Source organism: Pinus tabuliformis, chromosome 8 (genome assembly GCF_031772625.1).
Source record: "Pinus tabuliformis cultivar Carrire ecotype Pingquan chromosome 8, CPIR1, whole genome shotgun sequence".
In the NCBI taxonomy this organism is placed as follows: Eukaryota; Viridiplantae; Streptophyta; class Pinopsida; order Pinales; family Pinaceae; genus Pinus; species Pinus tabuliformis.
Window position 1 is genome coordinate 772,116,487 of NC_142294.1, and position 7,856 is coordinate 772,124,342.

The following is a 7,856-nucleotide window of genomic DNA, read 5'->3' on the forward strand; positions in this document are numbered from 1 at the left end:
CATCCACGCCCAGTTTGGACCATTGCTCATTGACCTTTTGGAGATCAAGATCTCCCAAAATCTCCTCCAGAGGATTGCTTGAGGTTGTAGTGGAGGGCTGATCTGGTTGCGGTTCAGTGCATTGCGGGGTTTGCATTGAGGTGTGGCCGGTAGTAGTCTGGTTGGAAGCGAGATTTGGGTTTTGTTGCAGTGCCTGGGCTTGAGAAGAGACAGAGGTTGTGCTTGGAGCATTGATCGTCGTCATGGGTTGATTGGATAACGGTGGATCCTGAGCAGTGGGGGCCTGTGAGACTTTGGGGTGCTCCGGTGAATCAAGGTTGCTCAGAACTTCAAAGCTGTTTTGCTGTGTGGAGGCTTTATTGGTAGGGTTGGTATTGGTGGGGGGTTTTGTAGGCTTTTTTCCTTTCTTGCCTCTGCTCTTTCTTGCGACTGTGGTGAAGCCATGTATTGGAGTGGCCTCTTGTTCCTGTTGGGCCTGAGGTTGTGGTTTATTTGCAATGCAGGTGTGACTTAGATGGCCATGTTGTCTGCATGTGCGGCATCTGAAAGGGATATTTTCGTAGTCTATAGTTTGCTTCCATTGCACTTCTTTATGGATCAGTTCCATATGATCTGGGAGGGGCCCTGAGATGTCCATGTAAACACAGAGTCTAGCATAGGCTGTGTACTTACCTTGTATGGTGAGGTCTGAGGCTTTGATGAAGACTCCCAACTAGTTTCCAATGGCCTCCAAGATGCGTTTGTTCCAGTAATCCACAGGTAGAGAGTGCAGACGGATCCATACTGGAACTTTCTTGAAATCCTCCTGCTCTGGTGCAAAGTTTGGCCTCCAGTAAGTTATGTATAATCCTGCAGAGTTGTAGAAATATGGGTTGCCTTCGAATATTCGATCTCTGTCATCCTTGTGAGCGAAAATTACTGTGAAAAAGCCTCTCGATCCCAACTGAAGATTGTAGTCCCCTTTAGGTTTCCATTTTTGGTTGATCCACCAGCATAGGGCCTTTTCGTGAAGTCTAACCCCTATGAATCTACATATCAGGGCCTGCTTGCTCATATGGTCCCTGTACTCCTCGATCCAAGGGTCATCAATGATTAGTTTGGGTATTTTTTTTTATATGGGCTTGCATGTGGACTGATTTTTCTCGCGGCGTTGTCCTGGAGTTTTCCCTTCAGACGCAGATCCTTTGGGCGCTAAATCGTTGCTTTGTTCCGCTAATCTGGAGCTGGATGGAGTATTGAAGGCGTCCGAGGGTATGCTGCCGAATATGAAGGGCATGGGGTTTGGGGGGTCGAACCCCCCCTGTGTTATGCATGTGTTGAATCAGTTCACAATGGCCCTGAGGGATCTATCTGTCGCGTTCCTGAATGGTTGGTAGGCTTGCATAGCCATGATTAGGAGCTGCAGAGATTTGGCCCTAATGGCCTCTTCTCAGAAGCCCCAGCCAAAGGTCTCTAAAACTTCAGCTCCTACAATCTTTCATTATTTAGCATTCATCATGGAGTTATTTTCATATTTTCCCATCAAATTGAAACTAAATGATGTGAAGTAATTTATTTTTGTGCATAACAAACTAAAAGTGAGGATCACAAGCCTTTTTCTGATGTAAATCTAATAGACATGACATCCTCCAACTCTAGAAAGAAAAACAACATTAGATTTGCATCCAAGGCAAGATGCATAATCCCTATTTGAGGGCTAAAGCCAGGCTCACTATTACCATTAATCTTGATAGAAGGTTTGGGATATTACCTTGTTGAATGTAAATATTCAATCTATTTTCTTGTTGGCAATATTTTGTAACACAATAACTTCTCGCTGGAAGTCATTGCATGTCACAACCTTAGGTGAATTGTTCCTCAATTCTTCCTCGCTCAATGGCTTGAGCCACCCAACCAAATCAGAAAAATAACCACAGTAGGACCAAAATCCAGAAAAAATACTATAAATAAAATGCAAGTAAAAATGGAACAACAGTGAAAAGCCTGCATACCTGCAATGGAGTAGAACCCGGACATTGACACCTTGTCCTTCTCGTGTCAGATGAACATTTTTGTTGCAATCTCAAATAATGGATGAAGAAGATCCAAAGGATGAAACCTAATAGAGGTTTAGGTAAGGGCAATAGGGTTTGGGAATGGTGGAAGAACAAGAGTTCTAGTTTGAAAATCTATGTTCCCACTCGCATCCTAAGTGCCCTACACTCCTACACTTTTTGATTTTGAGAGGGTTTATTTCTCTATTTGGGTTTATTTCTATATTGTCTTTGTATTATCTCTCTCTAGACTTCACGAGACATATGGTTGAGAAGGAAACGTCGATGTATGTATTCAATTTCAACTCTCAGACCTTCTCCCTTAATGCTTGTTTTTTTGGGAAAACTTCCCTCTTTATGTTAATACTATCAATTGTTCCAAAAAGGTGCAAAGAGACCCCAATAAGAATGTTAAGTTGAAAACTTTTGTGGTTTAGTTTTCATAATTAATTAAATATAAATTGATATATTAGATTTAAAATTTTAATGTTTTTTTATTTTTTTGTTTTCTTGGAAATATTTAGGCAAGATCCACAAAGAACCCAAGGATCCAATACCACCACATGTTACATAATATTTTGTCACACTTCCCGTCCCATATCATGAAGCGTCAAAATGATGAAATCTATCAGTGTATTGACCATGAAACATATACAAAAGCATCCTTGAAGGAAAGAAGAAAACTTGCCCTGAAAGAGTTCTGAAGAAACTTGCCTAAAAACCTTGTTTTCGGGATCAACGCATTTTGCACCATCGGTGACCCATGCTGGTAACTTGTTGCACTATACTAGACTAGCACTTCCAACATGACTTTTATAAGGAAAACTCGCGTTGAACCTCTTCAAGCATCTTTTCCTAAAGTGGAGGAGAAGCTTCTCTTACTAGAAGTCTCAAGAATGGTGAGCTAGTTACAGGTGAATAAGGATTAGAGCGAGATCTCCAATTCTTGGTCCTTGACCCTAATTTCATGGATCTTTCCCTTGAGTTTTGGAACCTATCCCTCCTTTTATGGATCCTTAACTCCCTCTCCTTCCCTATAAATGATATCCCTACTATCCACAACGGGTTGGCTATTGCTTGATTACCTTCTTAGTGTTGAACTATGCCTGAATGCTGCCCATTTCGCTAAGGAGACAGGAGTGCTTCAAGTTTAAGGCTAGGAATTGGAAAATCACCTAAAGGAGGCTTCCAACATCAAGGCTTAAGTGGTTGTAATGCTCCCTTTACCATTCTATTTATAATACATTATGTGTTTTATTTCCATAAATGTGTCTATCATTGCTCATTTAGTATAATACTTTATCTGTTATATGGTTTATATTGGGATAGTTTTTGCAATGAATGCGTTTCTTGTCTCCACATGATTTTCCTTTTAGGTATTCATCTACATAAGCAAAGAGGATATTGAGCTTGGAAGCGGAAGAATAAAGGATGACACCAACGTCTTTTAACATCAGAGTGAGGTAGGTCATCTATCCTCTTTTGTGATTTCTGGTATAAACTAGGAAAGCTTGCACATATTTATCCAGTTTGTTGTTAGATCCTCCCATAGGAATAGAGGGATCATTTTTTTTTGGAGAAAGGATTTCCAGCACAACACCATGGATCATGAGCAAGATAACTCAAAGAAACAGTAGTCACCTACTACCAAATCTGCACCTTCAAACTTAGCATAGCCTTATGTTGAGCCATCTCAACCCTTAGTAGAGGAATCTCATTCTTCCATCAATATTAGGCACATAAGTAAGTTGCATTCCCATTCTTCTTAAATAAGTTACATTCCTCTGCTGACTTGCAAAATAATTTGAATCCACACAAGTTAGTGCCTTTCCTTCATCTAGTAATGACCACACATTGTCACATATGATCACAACATCATCCTCTATATATTCAACTGGCCTACTGTCTGTAACAAGTTCTAACAACAACACCCCAAATCCATACACATCATATCTTTCATTTATCTTAAGGCTCTGACAAGAAAATTCGGGTGCCATATATCCTAATGCACTCTGTATTTTTCTACTAAGAATGTATCTATCAAGCATGGGAAACAACTTTGCAAGGCCATAATTTGCAACTTTAGGGTTGCAATTCTCATCGAGCAAAATATTGATGGATTTTATGATATAGTGTATGACTGGTAGTCTACAAGCATGGTGAAGATGTGCAAGCCCCATTGCACTCCTCATAGCTATATTAAACCAATTTGACCAACTTAACGGGGGATATATTTGGGATATTTCATGGAGTTGACTATACAAACTTCCACTTTGAATCTAGTCATATATAAGAAGCTATAATTGAGGTGTACAATAGTAGCCTTACAAATTCATTATATTTGGATGCTTGACTTTGTGCAAAAGTTTTATCTCCTTCTCAAAGTATTCTTATGATTTAACCAAATTTGAAACCATCATATTCTTTATAGCAACTACTCACCCATCCCCTAGGATTGATTTGAACACAATTTAAATACCTCCCCTTCCAAGCTCACAATATTTGTTAATCAACACGTGAGCACTAGTCATCCAATCCGTAGATGCATGATCAAAGTTGGGTGTAAACATAACCAGTTTTCCTAGAGCCATATCAGTGGATGGGGACTGAGAAAATCTATCAAGCATAAGATTCATCGATTTTGAATTGGAATGTTCTTTTATATTCAGTATAGTCACAACAACAACACCAAATGCAGTTGTACTTGCTACAGATATTGCAATTATTGTAGAAACACTTTTGCAGATATTAAAATTCTACAGATATTCTTGCAATCTTAGCTTCTGCAGATATCACAATTCCGCTGTGTGTATATCTAATCACATGAATTCCTCCTCCGGTTGGACTCCCTCTTGTATTTTGATTTATAACTATTGGGTTAGGCATAACCATGGGACAAGTAACATTCACTCCCGATCCACATAGGCCTGCATTTTCTTTGAAATAAGTCTTGTTTAATGTGTTTAATATACGTCTTTTTGGTATCCTCCCTTTAAGTTTGTTGTGTGAAATGGTTACCCATAATAGATGATCCAAGTTCCCTAATTGCTAGGGTAATTCTCCAGTAAGATTGTTCATTGCCAAATTAAGCTTTATCTGTCAACTCAACTTGGATAATTACTTGGGTACATTTCCAGTCAAACTATTGTTTTCCAAGCTCAACAAAGCCAAACATGAACATTCACCAATTTCTGCAGGAATTCATCGAGATGCGAAATTTCCATCAGTTGCAACACTAAAAGATAATTGGCATTACCAAGTCCCACATGTATGGCTCCAAACATACGATTGTAACTTAGATCCAAAGACACCAATGAATTCATATTACCAATCTCCGACATAATATTTGAGGTGATAAGGTTATATGAGAAGTTCAATAGCTTTAAATTCGAGCACTAAGTGATTTATGGAGATATTTCCCCACTCAACGTACCATGTGAAAAATCTAGTTCTTCCATAAATTGGTATAATTTTGTGAACCAGCTTGGAGAATGCTTCCACTAAGAAAATTTCATGATGGATATATGTTTTGTAAACCCAACAAAAAAAACTCACCAGGAATGCTTCCAATAAAGCCATTCCTACTGAAATAAACCAAGTAAAGGCTACTACAACTTAGTAAAGATTCTAGAATGGGTCTAGAGAGATTACTATATGATACATTTATGAGCATAACATTTAGTAGGAAGGATGTTGGATTAATGGGTCTTGACCTAGGTTCAGACTTAGTTGCGCCAAACAAATCCCTACACTACTGTCCCTTTTGGCATCAATCCACGGAGCGCGGACTGAAGTCCTACCTGAAGCAGTATGGGGGGATGCTGGGACCAAGTTTCCGCACCCAAAGATCAGCGTGATGTCGTTTTGTGCCCTAAATCTACCCTCACACAGATCGATAAGCCCTTATGGCTTATCAATGTAACTCCCTTTAATCAGCCTCTAGACCTCCGCGAAGGTATACGACTGGCTTATGCGGACATTGAACAGGTGACTTAACTAGTTATGTACCTTGTAGATTACTCTTAATCCCATATTTACTCAGATCTGCTTAAGTGTTCGATAACTTTAACATACAACTATATAATCTTCGCGTAATCACTTAACATCATTTGTGTTCGTATAACAATATAAATCAAGTAAATTCACGCATCAATACATCATTATTTCATAGAACCATTATTCATCACAGCATAAGTGCATTTATACATAATAGAAGTAAAGAGATAATCACACGTATTTCTACCACAATATTCTTTATTAATATTCAATTAAGCTTACAGACTCAAGACTTCCCTGTGGACTCAGTTGCGGACACTACTCTAGGCCTCTACTCTCACAGCTATAGAGCCTTTCTTCTTACTCTTCTACACTAACTTAGACTCCTTTCATCATACCCATAAACAACTCTACTCTTCTATCATGCCTTAGACTCTCTAAGACACACCTATCTATACAATCCCATGGTCCGTGGACCATGGATAGATCTTCAAAAAGCTGACTTAACTTACATAAAGAAGGGTAAAACCCTTTTTGACTCTTTTACTATCTACATGCTCCATGAACACAATTTGTGGAGACTTTACATCTTTTTACATAAAACTTGGGATCTTGCCCCAAAACTTGGGCTTTTGCCCCAACATTGACCCAAGGGACCCCATCCCAATAGGTCCCCAACACAAATATCATGACTCGCCCTCGATTCACTCAGCTGGTGTGGAGATCTTGCTACGAAGATCCCCCAGCTCTACTTGTGCAATCACTGCTTCAACCGTGCTCTGTGTGGCTACTTGCTTGATCTATTCTACCGTCTGCTCTATGGTTGGTCCTGCACTGTCCTGCTTAATCTTCTGTTGTGTACTCTAGAAGTTTTCCAACTTTTTCTGTATGTTAGCCGAGACTATTTAGGCTTCATCCAACCAAGGCCCCAACCTAGCCTTAAGGACTGCCTCTTTCTTCTGCACTGCTTCCACCTGTGTAAGCAACTGCTTAGCCTCCTGCAGCTTGGCGAGGCGCTGTGCTGTAGAAATGGTGTGCATTGTCACCCTCATTTCATCGTATTGTTGTTGTAGCTTGCAGACCTTTGTATTTAATACCTACTGGGTGGGATCTTCCTGCAGGCTCGTCACTACTTCCATGGCCTATTCAAACAGCACGGTGCAGTCCACAACTGCGACATCCACCGTAGAGACTCCATCTTTAACAGTAATGGTGCATGGCAACACTATTGGATAGGTAGGAGTGTAGGCAATAAATTTTGTGAAAGAAACATTAATTGTCTCAAAAATCTATTTATTTTGAGTAATTCTAGATTTCATTATTTTCCCTAGAATGTCCCATGAGTCAAATGGTATCTGACAATTGTTTTAAACACGAAGGGTATTGAGAGGAACACCCTTGGCCCCTCCCTCATTAAATTTTGTAGAGGTTTGATGATACAAAGGATTTATTGTAAAATAAAATGTAGAGAAGAAAAGCTAATGCAATGTAACATTACATATGATAGGCTTTCCACATACAAGTTTCAAGACCCTAACATTATGAACGAAATAGAATGAGCCATCCCTCCATGAAAAGAAAATTAAAATATTACCATCAAACTTCTTTACATTCATTGAATCAAAAAGAGTGGATGTTATGGACATGCACACATTCCAAAGACGCAAGTTAAAGCACCAAAGAACCTCAAGGCATTTCATTTGGTTCTTGTCTAAATCATACTTCGGAAAAAATGCCAAAATACGAAAACACCAGAAGCAACTTCCAATTCCCCACGACACAGTTTTGATAATGCCCTTAAATTTAATGGCCCTTTTTTCAAGAAAC

General features: G+C 39.4%; 1 pseudogene; it reads right to left on the bottom strand.

The window, feature by feature from the left end:
* Window positions 1-3,733: 3,733 nt before the first annotated feature.
* LOC149237872 (putative LRR receptor-like serine/threonine-protein kinase IRK) lies at window positions 3,734-5,706 on the bottom strand (annotated as a pseudogene).
* Between the last annotated feature and the right edge of the window lie 2,150 nt (window positions 5,707-7,856).